This window comes from Narcine bancroftii, chromosome 3 (genome assembly GCF_036971445.1).
Source record: "Narcine bancroftii isolate sNarBan1 chromosome 3, sNarBan1.hap1, whole genome shotgun sequence".
Lineage (NCBI taxonomy): Eukaryota > Metazoa > Chordata > Chondrichthyes > Torpediniformes > Narcinidae > Narcine > Narcine bancroftii.
Window position 1 is genome coordinate 371,874,880 of NC_091471.1, and position 15,891 is coordinate 371,890,770.

A 15,891-nucleotide genomic window follows, 5' to 3' on the forward strand; every position below is an offset into this window, starting at 1 on the left:
ATTCCCCGCCTCTGATTCCCTGCCTCTGTTTCCCCACCTCTGATTCCCCTCCTCTGATTCCCCGCCTCAGATTCCCTGCCTCTGATTCCCTGCCTCTGATTCCGCGCCTCTGATTCCACGCCTCTCTTTCCGTATCTCTGATTCCCCGCCTCTAATTCCCTGCCTCTGATACCCTGCCTCTCTTTGCCTTCCTCAATTTCGGTGCCTCTTTCTCTGCATCTAGTTTCCCACATCTCATTTGCCCCCTCTGATAACCCGCCTCTGATTCCATGCCTCTGATTCCCTGCCTCTGATTCCCCGCCTCTGATTCCCTGCCTCAGATTCCCTGCCTCAGATTCCCTGCCTCAGATTCCCTGCCTCTGATTCCCCGCCTCTGAATCCCCGCCTCTTATTCCCCGCCTCTGATTCCCCGCCTCTAATTCCCCGCATCTGATTCCCTACCTCAGATTCCCCGGGCCTGATTCCCTGCATTAGATTCCCTGCCTCAGATTCCCTGCCTCTGATTCCCCGCCTCTGATTCCCTGCCTCTGATTCCCCGCCTCTGATTCCTGCCTCAGATTCCCTGCCTCAGATTCCCTGCCTCAGATTCCCAGCCTCTGATTCCCTGCCTTTGATTCCCCGCCTCTTATTCCCCGCCTCTGATTCCCAGCCTCTGATTCCCCGCCTCTGATTCCCTGCCTCTGTTTCCCCGCCTCTGATTCCACGCCTCTGATTCCCCGCCTCAGATTCCCCGCCTCAGATTCGCTGCCTCAGATTCCCCGCCTCAGATTCCCCGCCTGAGATTCCCCGCCTCAGATTCCCCGCCTCAGATTCCCCGCCTCAGATTCCCCGCCTCAGATTCCCCGCCTCAGATTCCCCGCCTCAGATTCCCCACCTCAGATACCCCGCCTCAGATTCCCCGCCTCAGATTCCCCGCCTCAGATTCTCCGCCTCAGATTACCCGCCTCAGATTCCCCGCTTCAGACTCCCCGCCTCAGATTCCCCGCCTCAGATTCCCTGCCTCAGATTCCCTGCCTCAGATTCCCTGCCTCTGATTCCCTGCCTCTGATTCCCTGCCTCTGATTCCCTGCCTCTGATTCCCTGCCTCTGATTCCCTGCCTCTGATTCCGCGCCTCTGATTCCACGCCTCTCTTTCCGTATCTCTGATTCCCCGCCTCTGATTCCCTGCCTCTGATACCCTGCCTCTCTTTGCCTGCCTCTATTTCGGTGCCTCTTTCTCTGCATCTAGTTTCCCACATCTCATTTGCCCCCTCTGATAACCCGCCTCTGATTCCATGCCTCTGACTCCCCGCCTCTGATTCCCCGCCTCTGATTCCCCGCCTCTGATTCCCCGCCTCTGATTCCCTGCCTCAGATTCCCTGCCTCAGATTCCCTGCCTCAGATTCCCTGCGTCTGATTCCCCGCCTCTGATTCCCCGCCTCTTATTCCCCGCCTCTGATTCCCCGCCTCTGATTCCCTGCCTCTGATTCCCTGCCTCTGTTTCCCCGCCTCTGATTCTCCGCCTCTGATTCCCCGCCTCAGATTCCCCGGCTCTGATTCCCTGCCTGAGATTCCCTGCCTCAGATTCCCTGCCTATGATTCCCTGTCTCTGAGTCCCCGCGTCAGATTCCCCGGCTCTGATTCCCTGCCTGAGATTCCCTGCCTCAGATTCCCCGCCTCAGATTCCCTGCCTCAGATTCCCTGCCTCAGATTCCCTGCCTCAGATTCCCTGCCTCTGATTCCCCGCCTCTGAATCCCCGCCTCTTATTCCCCGCCTCTGATTCCCCGCCTCTAATTCCCCGCATCTGATTCCCTACCTCAGATTCCCCGGGCCTGATTCCCTGCATTAGATTCCCTGCCTCAGATTCCCTGCCTCTGATTCCCCGCCTCTGATTCCCTGCCTCTGATTCCCCGCCTCTGATTCCTGCCTCAGATTCCCTGCCTCAGATTCCCTGCCTCAGATTCCCAGCCTCTGATTCCCTGCCTTTGATTCCCCGCCTCTTATTCCCCGCCTCTGATTCCCAGCCTCTGATTCCCCGCCTCTGATTCCCTGCCTCTGTTTCCCCGCCTCTGATTCCACGCCTCTGATTCCCCGCCTCAGATTCCCCGCCTCAGATTCGCTGCCTCAGATTCCCCGCCTCAGATTCCCCGCCTGAGATTCCCCGCCTCAGATTCCCCGCCTCAGATTCCCCGCCTCAGATTCCCCGCCTCAGATTCCCCGCCTCAGATTCCCCGCCTCAGATTCCCCACCTCAGATACCCCGCCTCAGATTCCCCGCCTCAGATTCCCCGCCTCAGATTCTCCGCCTCAGATTACCCGCCTCAGATTCCCCGCTTCAGACTCCCCGCCTCAGATTCCCCGCCTCAGATTCCCTGCCTCAGATTCCCTGCCTCAGATTCCCTGCCTCTGATTCCCTGCCTCTGATTCCCTGCCTCTGATTCCCTGCCTCTGATTCCCTGCCTCTGATTCCCTGCCTCTGATTCCGCGCCTCTGATTCCACGCCTCTCTTTCCGTATCTCTGATTCCCCGCCTCTGATTCCCTGCCTCTGATACCCTGCCTCTCTTTGCCTGCCTCTATTTCGGTGCCTCTTTCTCTGCATCTAGTTTCCCACATCTCATTTGCCCCCTCTGATAACCCGCCTCTGATTCCATGCCTCTGACTCCCCGCCTCTGATTCCCCGCCTCTGATTCCCCGCCTCTGATTCCCCGCCTCTGATTCCCTGCCTCAGATTCCCTGCCTCAGATTCCCTGCCTCAGATTCCCTGCGTCTGATTCCCCGCCTCTGATTCCCCGCCTCTTATTCCCCGCCTCTGATTCCCCGCCTCTGATTCCCTGCCTCTGATTCCCTGCCTCTGTTTCCCCGCCTCTGATTCTCCGCCTCTGATTCCCCGCCTCAGATTCCCCGGCTCTGATTCCCTGCCTGAGATTCCCTGCCTCAGATTCCCTGCCTATGATTCCCTGTCTCTGAGTCCCCGCGTCAGATTCCCCGGCTCTGATTCCCTGCCTGAGATTCCCTGCCTCAGATTCCCCGCCTCAGATTCCCTGCCTCAGATTCCCCGCCTCATATTCCCTGCCTCAGATACCCTGCCTCCCTTTGACTGCCTCTATTTCCGTGCCTCTTTCTCTGCATCTAGTTTCCCACATCTATTTTACTCCCGCCTGTTTCCCCGCCTCTGATTGCCCTCCTTTAATTCCCCGCCTCTCTTTCCCTGCCTTTATTTCCGCACCTCTTTCTCTGCCTCTCTTTCCCCACATCTCTTTTCCTACCGCTGATTCCCCGCCTCTGATTCCCCGCCTCTGATTCCCTGCCTCTGATTCCCCGCCTCTGATTCCCTGCCTCAGATTCCCTGCCTCAGATTCCCTGCCTCAGATTCCCTGCCTCTGATTCCCCGACTCTAATTCCCCGCCTCTTATTCTCCGCCACTGATTCCCCGCCTCTGATTCCCCGCCTCTGATTCCCTGCCTCTGTTTCCCCACCTCTGATTCCCCGCCTCTGATTCCCCGCCTCAGATTCCCCGGCTCTGATTCCCCGCCTCAGATTCCCTGCCTCAGATTCCCCGCCTCAGATTCCCTGCCTCCGATTCCCCGCCTCAGATTCCCTGCCTCAGATTCCCCGCCTCAGATGCCCCGCCTCAGATTCCCCGCCTCAGATTCCCCGCCTCAGTTTCCCCGCCTCAGATTCCCCGCCTCAGATTCCCCGCCTCAGATTCCCCGCCTCAGATTCCCTGCCTCAGATTCCCCGCCTCTGATACCCCGCCTCTGATTCCCTGCCTCTGATTCCCTGCCTCTGATTCCCTGCCTCTGATTCCCTGCCTCTGTTTCCCCGCCTCTGATTCCCCGCCTCTGATTCCCCGCCTCAGATTCCCCGCCTCAGATTCCCCGCCTCAGATTCCCCGCCTCAGATTCCCCGCCTCAGATTCCCCGCCTCAGATTCCCCGCCTCAGATTCCCCGCCTCAGATTCCCCGCCTCAGATTCCCCGCCTCAGATTCTCTGCCTCTGATTGCCTGCCTCTGATTCCCTGCCTCTGATTCCCTGCCTCTGATTCCCTGCCTCTGATTCCCTGCCTCTGATTCCCTGCCTCTGATTCCCTGCCTCTGATTCCGCGCCTCTGATTCCATGCCTCTCTTTCCGTATCTCTGATTCCCCGCCTCTGATTCCCTGCCTCTGATACCCTGCCTCTCTTTGCCTGCCTCTATTTCGGTGCCTCTTTCTCTGCATCTAGTTTCCCACATCTCATTTGCCCCCTCTGATAACCCGCCTCTGATTCCATGCCTCTGATTCCCCGCCTCTGATTCCCCACCTCTGATTCCCCACCTCTGATTCCCTGCCTCAGATTCCCTGCCTCTGATTCCCTGCCTCTGATTCCCTGCCTCTGATTCCCTGCCTCTGATTCCCTGCCTCTGATTCCCTGCCTCTGATCCCTGCCTCTGATTCCGCGCCTCTGATTCCACGCCTCTCTTTCCGTATCTCTGATTTCCCGCCTCTAATTCCCTGCCTCTGATACCCTGCCTCTCTTTGCCTTCCTCAATTTCGGTGCCTCTTTCTCTGCATCTAGTTTCCCACATCTCATTTGCCCCCTATGATAACCCGCCTCTGATTCCATGCCTCTGATTCCCTGCCTCTGATTCCCCGCCTCTGATTCCCTGCCTCAGATTCCCTGCCTCAGATTCCCTGCCTCAGATCCCCTGCCTCTGATTCCCCGCCTCTGATTCCCCGCCTCTTATTCCCCGCCTCTGATTCCCCGCATCTGATTCCCCGCATCTGATTCCCTGCCTCAGATTCCCCGGGTCTGATTCCCTGCATTAGATTCCCTGCCTCAGATTCCCTGCCTCTGATTCCCCGCCTCTGATTCCCTGCCTCTGATTCCCCGCCTCTGATTCCTGCCTCAGATTCCCTGCCTCAGATTCCCTGCCTCAGATTCCCTGCCTCTGATTCCCTGCCTTTGATTCCACGCCTCTTATTCCCCGCCTCTGATTCCCAGCCTCTGATTCCCCGCCTCTGATTCCCTGCCTCTGTTTCCCCGCCTCTGATTCCCCGCCTCTGATTCCCCGCCTCAGATTCCCCGCCTCAGATTCCCCGCCTCAGATTCCCCGCCTCAGATTCCCCGCCTCAGATTCCCCGCCTCAGATTCCCCGCCTCAGATTCCCCGCCTCAGATTCCCCGCCTCAGATTCCCCGCCTCAGATTCTCTGCCTCTGATTGCCTGCCTCTGATTCCCTGCCTCTGATTCCCTGCCTCTGATTCCCTGCCTCTGATTCCCTGCCTCTGATTCCCTGCCTCTGATTCCCTGCCTCTGATTCCGCGCCTCTGATTCCATGCCTCTCTTTCCGTATCTCTGATTCCCCGCCTCTGATTCCCTGCCTCTGATACCCTGCCTCTCTTTGCCTGCCTCTATTTCGGTGCCTCTTTCTCTGCATCTAGTTTCCCACATCTCATTTGCCCCCTCTGATAACCCGCCTCTGATTCCATGCCTCTGATTCCCCGCCTCTGATTCCCCACCTCTGATTCCCCACCTCTGATTCCCTGCCTCAGATTCCCTGCCTCTGATTCCCTGCCTCTGATTCCCCGCCTCTGATTCCCTGCCTGAGATTCCATGCCTCAGATTCCCCGCCTCAGATTCCCTGCCTCAGATTCCCCGCCTCAGATTCCCCACCTCAGATTCCCCGCCTCAGATTCCCCGCCTCAGATTCCCCGCCTCAGATTCCCCGCCTCAGATTCCCCGCCTCAGATTCCCCGCCTCAGTTTCCCTGCCTCAGATTCCCTGCCTCAGATTCCCTTCATCTGATTCCCTTCATCTGATTCCCTGCCTCTGATTCCCTGCCTCTGATTCCCCACCTCTGATTCCCCGCCTCAGATTCCCTGGCTCTGATTCTCTGGCTCAGATTCCCTGCCTTAGATTCCCTGCCTCTGATTCCCTGCATCTGATTCCAGGCCTCTTATTCCCCACCTCTGATTCCCCGCCTCTGATTGCCTGCCACTGATTGCCCGCCTCTGATTCCCCACCTCTGATTCCCCGCCTCTGATTCCCCACCTCTGTCTGTATGCCTCTCTTTCGCCTCCGCTTTTTCCCCTCCACTCTTTCCGCACCTCTCTTTCCCTCCCTCAATTTCAACAACTCTGTTTGATCTGTTCTGTGTACCTCATTTTCAACACACAAGTTCCAACCACTATGTTTCACCACTCTCTTTCCCCGCCTCTATTTATCCGCCTATGTTTACCCGCCTCTGTTTACCCACCTGTTTCACCACCTCTGATTCCCCGCCTCTGATTCCCCACCTCTGTCTCAACGCCTCTCTTTCGCCTCCACTCTTTCCCCTCCACTCATTCCGTGCCTGTCTTTCCCTCCCTCAATTTCAACAACACTGTTTGATCTGTTTTGTGTACCTCATTTTAAACACACAAGTTCCAACCACTATGTTTTGCCCGCCTCTTTCCCCGCCTCTATTTATCCACCTATGTTTAACTGCCACTGTTTACCCGCCTGTTTCCCCGCCTCTGATTCCCCACCTTTCATTCCCCGCCTCTCTTTCCCTGCCTCTATTTCCGCACCTCTTTCTCTGCCTCTCTTTCCCCACATCTCTTTTCCTCCAGCTGATTCCCCACCTCTGATTCCCCGCCTCTGATTCCCTGCCTCTGATTCCCCGCCTCTGATTCTCTGCCTCAGATTCCCTGCCTCAGATTCCCTGCCTCAGATTCCCTGCCTCTGATTCCCCGCCTCTTATTCCCCGCCTCTGATTCCCCGCCTCTGATTCCCCGCCTCTGATTCCCTGCCTCTGTTTCCCCACCTCTGATTTCCCGCCTCTGATTCCCCGCCTCAGATTCCCTGCCTCTGATTCCCTGCCTCTGATTCCGCGCCTCTGATTCCACGCCTCTCTTTCCGTATCTCTGATTCCACGCCTCTAATTCCCTGCCTCTGATACCCTGCCTCTCTTTGCCTTCCTCAATTTCGGTGCCTCTTTCTCTGCATCTAGTTTCCCCACATCTCATTTGCCCCCTCTGATAACCCGCCTCTGATTCCATGCCTCTGATTCCCTACCTCTGATTCCCCGCCTCTGATTCCCTGCCTCAGATTCCCTGCCTCAGATTCCCTGCCTCAGATTCCCTGCCTCTGATTCCCCGCCTCTGAATCCCCGCCTCTTATTCCCCGCCTCTGATTCCCCACCTCTGATTCCCCGCATCTGATTCCCTGCCTCAGATTCCCCGGGTCTGATTCCCTGCATTAGATTCCCTGCCTCAGATTCCCTGCCTCTGATTCCCCGCCTCTGATTCCCTGCCTCTGATTCCCCGCCTCTGATTCCTGCCTCAGATTCCCTGCCTCAGTTTCCCCCCCTCAGATTCCCCGCCTCAGTTTCCCCGCCTCAGATTCCCCGCCTCAGATTCCCCGCCTCAGATTCCCCGCCTCAGATTCCCCGCCTCAGATTCCCCGCCTCTGATTCCCCGCCTCTGAATCCCTGCCTCTGATTCCCTGCCTCTGATTCCCTGCCTCTGATTCCCTGCCTCTGATTCCCTGCCTCTGATTCCCTGCCTCTGATTCCGCGCCTCTGATTCCACGCCTCTCTTTCCGTAGCTCTGATTCCCCGCCTCTAATTCCCTGCCTCTGATACCCTGCCTCTCTTTGCCTTCCTCAATTTCGGTGCCTCTTTCTCTGCATCTAGTTTCCCACATCTCATTTGCCCCCTCTGATAACCCGCCTCTGATTCCATGCCTCTGATTCCCTGCCTCTGATTCGCCGCCTCTGATTCCCTGCCTCAGATTCCCTGCCTCAGATTCCCTGCCTCTGATTCCTCGCCTCTGATTCCCCGCCTCTTATTCCCCGCCTTTGATTCCCCGCATCTGATTCCCCGCATCTGATTCCCTGCCTCAGATTCCCCGGGTCTGATTCCCTGCATTAGATTCCCTGCCTCAGATTCCCTGCCTCTGATTCCCCGCCTCTGATTCCCTGCCTCTGATTCCCCGCCTCTGATTCCTGCCTCAGATTCCCTGCCTCAGATTCCCTGCCTCAGATTCCCTGCCTCTGATTCCCTGCCTTTGATTCCACGCCTCTTATTCCCCGCCTCTGATTCCCAGCCTCTGATACCCCGCCTCTGATTCCCTGCCTCTGATTCCCCGCCTCTGATTCCCCGCCTCAGATTCCCCGCCTCAGATTCCCCGCCTCAGATTCCCCGCCTCAGATTCCCCGCCTCAGATTCCCCGCCTCAGATTCCCCGCCTCAGATTCCCCGCCTCAGATTCCCCGCCTCAGATACTCTGCCTCTGATTGCCTGCCTCTGATTCCCTGCCTCTGATTCCCTGCCTCTGATTCCACGCCTCTGATTCCACGCCTCTCTTTCCGTATCTCTGATTCCCCGCCTCTGATTCCCTGCCTCTGATACCCTGCCTCTCTTTGCCTGCCTCTATTTCGGTGCCTCTTTCTCTGCATCTAGTTTCCCACATCTCATTTGCCCCCTCTGATAACCCGCCTCTGATTCCATGCCTCTGATTCCCCGCCTCTGATTCCCCACCTCTGAATCCCCGACTCAGATTCCCTGCCTCAGATTCCTTGCCTCAGATTCCCTGCCTCTGTTTCCCCGCCTCTGATTCCCCACGTCTGATTCCCCGCCTCATATTCCCCGGCTCTGATTCCCTGCCTGAGATTCCATGCCTCAGATTCCCCGCCTCAGATTCCCTGCCTCAGATTCCCCGCCTCAGATTCCCCGCCTCAGATTCCCCGCGTCAGATTCCCCGCCTCAGATTCCCCGCCTCAGATTCCCCGCCTCAGATTCCCCACCTCAGATTCCCCGCCTCAGATTCCCCGCCTCAGTTTCCCTGCCTCAGATTCCCTGCCTCAGATTCCCTTCATCTGATTCCCTTCATCTGATTCCTGCCTCTGATTCCCTGCCTCTGATTCCCCACCTCTGATTCCCCGCCTCAGATTCCCTGGCTCTGATTCTCTGGCTCAGATTCCCTGCCTTAGATTCCCTGCCTCTGATTCACTGCATCTGATTCCAGGCCTCTTATTCCCCACCTCTGATTCCCCGCCTCTGATTGCCTGCCACTGATTGCCCGCCTCTGATTCCCCACCTCTGATTCCCCGCCTCTGATTCCCCACCTCTGTCTGTATGCCTCTCTTTCGCCTCCGCTTTTTCCCCTCCACTCTTTCCGCGCCTCTCTTTCCCTCCCTCAATTTCAACAACTCTGTTTGATCTGTTCTGTGTACCTCATTTTCAACACACATGTTCCAACCACTATGTTTCACTCATCTCTTTCCCCGCCTCTATTTATCCGCCTATGTTTACCCGCCTCTGTTTACCCACCTGTTTCACCGCCTCTGATTCCCCGCCTCTGATTCCCCACCTCTGTCTCTACGCCACTCTTTCGCCTCCACTCTTTCCCCTCCACTCATTCCGTGCCTGTGTTTCCCTCCCTCAATTTCAACAACACTGTTTGATCTGTTTTGTGTACCTCATTTTAAACACACAAGTTCCAACCACTATGTTTTGCCCGCCTCTTTCCCCGCCTCTATTTATCCACCTATGTTTACCTGCCACTGTTTACCCGCCTGTTTCCCCGCCTCTGATTCCCCACCTTTCATTTCCCGCCTCTCTTTCCCTGCCTCTATTTCCGCACCTCTTTCTCTGCCTCTCTTTCCCCACATCTCTTTTCCTCCAGCTGATTCCCCGCCTCTGATTCCCCGCCTCTGATTCCCTGCCTCTGATTCCCCGCCTCTGATTCTCTGCCTCAGATTCCCTGCCTCAGATTCCCTGCCTCTTATTCCCCGCCTCTGATTCCCCGCCTCTGATTCCCCGCCTCTGATTCCCTGCCTCTGATTCTCTGCCTCAGATTCCCTGCCTCAGATTCCCTGCCTCTTATTCCCCGCCTCTGATTCCCCGCCTCTGATTCCCCGCCTCTGATTCCCTGCCTCTGTTTCCCCACCTCTGATTCACCGCCTCTGATTCCCCGCCTCAGATTCCCTGCCTCTGATTCCCTGCCTCTGATTCGGCGCCTCTGATTCCACGCCTCTCTTTCCGTATCTCTGATTCCCCGCCTCTAATTCCCTGCCTCTGATACCCTGCCTCTCTTTGCCTTCCTCAATTTCGGTGCCTCTTTCTCTGCATCTAGTTTCCCACATCTCATTTGCCCCCTCTGATAACCCGCCTCTGATTCCATGCCTCTGATTCCCTGCCTCTGATTCCCCGCCTCTGATTCCCTGCCTCAGATTCCCTGCCTCAGATTCCCTGCCTGAGATTCCCTGCCTCTGATTCCCCACCTCTGAATCCCCGCCTCTTATTCCCCGCCTCTGATTCCCCGCCTCTGATTCCCCGCATCTGATTCCCTGCCTCAGATTCCCCGGGTCTGATTCCCTGCATTAGATTCCCTGCCTCAGATTCCCTGCCTCTGATTCCCCGCCTCTGATTCCCTGCCTCTGATTCCCCGCCTCTGATTCCTGCCTCAGATTCCCTGCCTCAGATTCCCTGCCTCAGATTCCCTGCCTCTGATTCCCAGCCTTTGATTCCCCGCCTCTTATTCCCCGCCTCTGATTCCCAGCCTCTGATTCCCCGCCTCTGATTCCCTGCCTCTGTTTCCCCGCCTCCGATTCCCCGCCTCTGATTCCCCGCCTCAGATTCCCCGCCTCAGATTCCCCGCCTCAGATTCCCCGCCTCACATTCCCCGCCTCAGATTCCCCTCCTCAGATTCCCCGCCTCAGATTCCCCGCCTCAGATTCCCCGCCTCAGATTCCCCGCCTCAGATTCCCCGCCTCAGATTCCCCGCCTCAGATTCCCCGCCTCAGATTATCCGCCTCAGATTCCCCGCCTCAGCTTTCCAGCCTCAGATTCCCCGCCTCAGATTCCCCGCCTCAGATTCCCTGCCTCAGATTCCCCGCCTCAGATTCCCTGCCTCTGATTCCCTGCCTCTGATTCCCTGCCTCTGATTCCCTGCCTCTGATTCCCTGCCTCTGATTCCCTGCCTCTGATTCCGTGCCTCTGATTCCACGCCTCTCTTTCCGTATCTCTGATTCCCCGCCTCTGATTCCCTGCCTCTGATACCCTGCCTCTCTTTGCCTGCCTCTATTTCGGTGCCTCTTTCTCTGCATCTAGTTTCCCACATCTCATTTGCCCCCTCTGATAACCCGCCTCTGATTCCATGCCTCTGACTCCCCGCCTCCGATTCCCCGCCTCAGATTATCCGCCTCAGATTCCCCGCCTCAGCTTCCCCGCCTCAGATTCCCCGCCTCAGATTCCCCGCCTCAGATTCCCTGCCTCAGATTCCCCGCCTCAGATTCCCCGCCTCAGATTCCCTGCCTCTGAATCCCTGCCTCTGATTCCCTGCCTCTGATTCCCTGCCTCTGATTCCCTGCCTCTGATTCCCTGCCTCTGATTCCCTGCCTCTGATTCCCTGCCTCTGATTCCGCGCCTCTGATTCCACGCCTCTCTTTCCGTAGCTCTGATTCCCCGCCTCTAATTCCCTGCCTCTGATACCCTGCCTCTCTTTGCCTTCCTCAATTTCGGTGCCTCTTTCTCTGCATCTAGTTTCCCACATCTCATTTGCCCCCTCTGATAACCCGCCTCTGATTCCATGCCTCTGATTCCCTGCCTCTGATTCGCCGCCTCTGATTCCCTGCCTCAGATTCCCTGCCTCAGATTCCCTGCCTCAGATTCCCTGCCTCTGATTCCTCGCCTCTGATTCCCCGCCTCTTATTCCCCGCCTTTGATTCCCCGCATCTGATTCCCCGCATCTGATTCCCTGCCTCAGATTCCCCGGGTCTGATTCCCTGCATTAGATTCCCTGCCTCAGATTCCCTGCGTCTGATTCCCCGCCTCTGATTCCCTGCCTCTGATTCCCCGCCTCTGATTCCTGCCTCAGATTCCCTGCCTCAGATTCCCTGCCTCAGATTCCCTGCCTCTGATTCCCTGCCTTTGATTCCACGCCTCTTATTCCCCGCCTCTGATTCCCAGCCTCTGATTCCCCGCCTCTGATTCCCTGCCTCTGTTTCCCCGCCTCTGATTCCCCGCCTCTGATTCCCCGCCTCAGATTCCCCGCCTCAGATTCCCCGCCTCAGATTCCCCGCCTCAGATTCCCCGCCTCAGATTCTCTGCCTCTGATTGCCTGCCTCTGATTCCCTGCCTCTGATTCCCTGCCTCCGATTCCGCGCCTCTGATTCCACGCCTCTCTTTCCGTATCTCTGATTCCCCGCCTCTGATTCCCTGCCTCTGATACCCTGCCTCTCTTTGCCTGCCTCTATTTCGGTGCCTCTTTCTCTGCATCTAGTTTCCCACATCTCATTTGCCCCCTCTGATAACCCGCCTCTGACTCCATGCCTCTGATTCCCCGCCTCTGATTCCCCACCTCTGAATCCCCGCCTCTGATTCCCTGCCTCAGATTCCCTGCCTCAGATTCCTTGCCTCAGATTCCCTGCCTCTGTTTCCCCGCCTCTGATTCCCCACGTCTGATTCCCCGCCTCAGATTCCCCGGCTCTGATTCCCTGCCTGAGATTCCATGCCTCAGATTCCCCGCCTCAGATTCCCTGCCTCAGATTCCCCGCCTCAGATTCCCCGCCTCAGATTCCCCGACTCAGATTTACCGCCTCAGATTCCCCGCCTCAGATTCCCTGCCTCAGATTCCCTGCCTCAGATTCCCTGCCTCAGATTCCCTGCCTCAGATTCCCTGTCTCCGATTCCCCGCCTCTGATACCCCGCCTCCGATTCCTCACCAATGGTTCACAGCCTCTGTTTCTCTGCCTCTTATTTCCCGGCTCAGATTCGCCGGCTCTGATTCCGCGCCTCTGATTCCACGCTTCTCTTTCCGTGTCTCTGATAGCCCGCCTCTGATTCCCCGCCTCTGATTCCCCACCTTTCATTCCCCGCCTCTCTTTCCCTGCCTCTATTTCCGCGCCTCTTTCTCTGCCTCTCTTTCCCCACATCTCTTTTCCTCCCGCTGATTCCCCGCCTCTGATTCCCCGCCTCTGATTCCCTGCCTCTGATTCCAGGCCTCTTATTCCCCGCCTCTGATTCCCCACCTCTGATTGCCTGCCACTGATTGCCCGTCTCTGATTCCCCGCCTCTGTTTCCCCGCCTCTGATTCCCCACCTCTGTCTGTATGCCTCTCTTTCGCCTCCGCTTTTTCCCCTACACTCTTTCCGCGCCTCTCTTTCCCTCCCTCAATTTCAACAACTCTGTTTGATCTGTTCTGTGTACCTCATTTTCAACACACAAGTTCCAACAACTATGTTTCACCCATCACTTTCCCCGCCTCTATTTTTCCGCCTATGTTTACCCGCCTCTGTTTACCCACCTGTTTCACCGCCTCTGATTCCCCCCTCTGATTCCCCACCTCTGTCTCGACGCCTCTCTTTCGCCTCCACTCTTTCCACTCCACGCTTTCCGTGCCTGTCTTTCCCTCCCTCAATTTCAACAACACTGTTTGATCTGTTTTGTGTACCTGATTTTAAACACACAAGTTCCAACTACTATGTTTTGCCCGCCTTTTTCCCCGCCGCTATTTATCCACCTATGTTTACCCGCCTCTGTTTACCCGCCTGTTTCCCCACCTCTGATTCCCCACCTTTCATTACCCGCCTCTCTTTCCCTGCCTCTATTTCCGCGCCTCTTTCTCTGCCTCTCTTTCCCCACAACGCTTTTCCTCCCGCTGATTCCCCGCCTCTGATTCCCCGCCTCTGATTCCCTGCCTCTGATTCCCCGCCTCTGATTCCCTGCCTCAGATTCCCTGCCTCAGATTCCCTGCCTCAGATTCCCTGCCTCTGATTCCCCGCCTCTGATTCCCCGCCTCTTATTCCCCACCTCTGATTCCCCGCCTCTGATTCCCCGTGTCTGATTCCCTGCCTCAGATTCCCCGGCTCTGATTCCCTGCATCAGATTCCCTGCCTCAGATTCCCTGCCTCTGATTCCCCGCCTCTGATTCCCTGCCTCTGATTCCCCGCCTCTGATTCCTGCCTCAGATTCCATGCCTCAGATTCCCTGCCTCAGATTTCCTGCTTCTGATTCCCCGCCTTTGATTCCCTGCCTCTTATTCCCAGCCTCTGATTCCCCGCATCTGATTTCCCGCCCCTGATTCCCTGCCTCTGATTCCCTGCCTCTGATTCCCTGCCTCTGATTCCCTGCCTCTTATTCCCTGCCTCTGATTCCCTGCCACTGATTCCCCGCCTCTGATTCCCTGCCTCAGATTCCCTGCCTCAGATTCCCTGCCTCAGATTCCCGGCCTCTGATTCCCCGCCTCTGATTCCCCGCCACTTATTCCCCGCCTCTGATTCCCCGCCTCTGATTCCCCGCCTCTGATTCCCTGCCTCAGATTCCCCGGCTCTGATTCCCTGCATCAGATTCCCTGCCTCAGATTCCCTGCCTCTGATTCCCCGCCTCTGATTCCCTGCCTCTGATTCCCTGCCTCAGATTCCCTGCCTCTGATTCCCCGCCTCTTATTCCCCGCCTCTGATTCGCCGCCTCTGATTCCCCGCCTCTGATTCCCTGCCTCTGTTTCCCCGCCTCTGAATCCCCGCCTCTGATTCCTCGCCTCAGATTCCCCGGCTCTGATTCCCTGCCTGAGATTCCCTGCCTCAGATACCCCGCCTCAGATTCCCCGCCTCAGAATCCCCGCCTCAGATACCCCGCCTCAGAATCCCCGCCTCAGATTCCCCGCCTCAGATTCCCCGTCTCAGATTCCCCGCCTCAGATTCCCCGCCTCAGATTCCCCGCCTCAGATTCCCCGCCTCAGATTCCCCGCCTCAGATTCCCCGCCTCAGATTCCCCGCCTCAGATTCCCCGCTTCAGATTCCCTGCCTCAGATTCCCTGCCTCTGATTGCCTGCCTCTGATTGCCTGCCTCTGATTCCCTGCCTCTGATTCCCTGCCTCTGATTCCCTGCCTCTGATTCCCTGCCTCTGATTCCCTGCCTCTGATTCCCTGCCTCTAAAGCCCTGCCTCTGATTCCCTGCCTCTGATTCCCTGCCTCTGATTCCGCGCCTCTGATTCCCCGCCTCTCTTTCCGTGTCTCTGATTCCCCGACTCAGATTCCCTGCCTCAGATACCCTGCCTCTCTTTGCTTGCCTCTATTTCCGTGCCTCTTTTTCTGCATCTAGTTTCCCACATCTCATTTGCCCCCTCTGATTACCCGCCTCTGATTCCATGCCTCTGATTCCCCGCCTCTGATTCCCCGCCTCTGATTCCCTGCCTCAGATTCCCTGCCTCAGATTCCTTTCCTCAGATTCCCTGCCTCTGTTTCCCCGCCTCTGATTCCCCACGTCTGATTCCCCACCTCAGATTCCCCGCCTCAGATTCCCCGCCTCAGATGACCCGCCTCAGATTCCCCGCCTCAGATTCCCCGCCTCAGATTCCCCGCCTCAGTTTCTCCTCCTCAGATTCCCTGCCTCAGATTCCCTGCCTCAGATTCCCTGCCTCAGATTCCCTGCCTCAGCTTCCCTTCATCTGATTCCCTTCATCTGATTCCCTGCCTCTGATTCCCTGCCTCTGATTCCCTGCCTCTGATTCCCCGCCTCTGATTCCCCGCCTCAGATTCCCTGCCTCAGATTCCCTGCCTCAGATTCCCTGCCTCAGATTTCCTGACTCAGATTCCCTGCCTCTGATTGCCTGCCTCTGACTCCCTGCCTCTGATTCCCTGCCTCTGATTCCCTGCCTCTTATTCCCTGCCTCTGGTTCCCTGCCTCTGATTCCCTGCTTCTGATTCCGCACCTCTGATTCCACGCCTCTCTTTCCTTGTCTCTGATTCCACGCCTCTGATTCCCTGCCTCTGATACCCTGCCTCTCTTTGCCTGCTTCTATTTCCGTGCCTCTTTCTCTGCATCTAGTTTCCCACATCTCATTTGCCCCCTCTGATAACCCGCCTCTGATTCCATGCCTCTGATTCACTGCCTCAGATTCTGTGCCTCAGATTCCCCGACTCAGATTTACCGCCTCAGATTCCCCGCC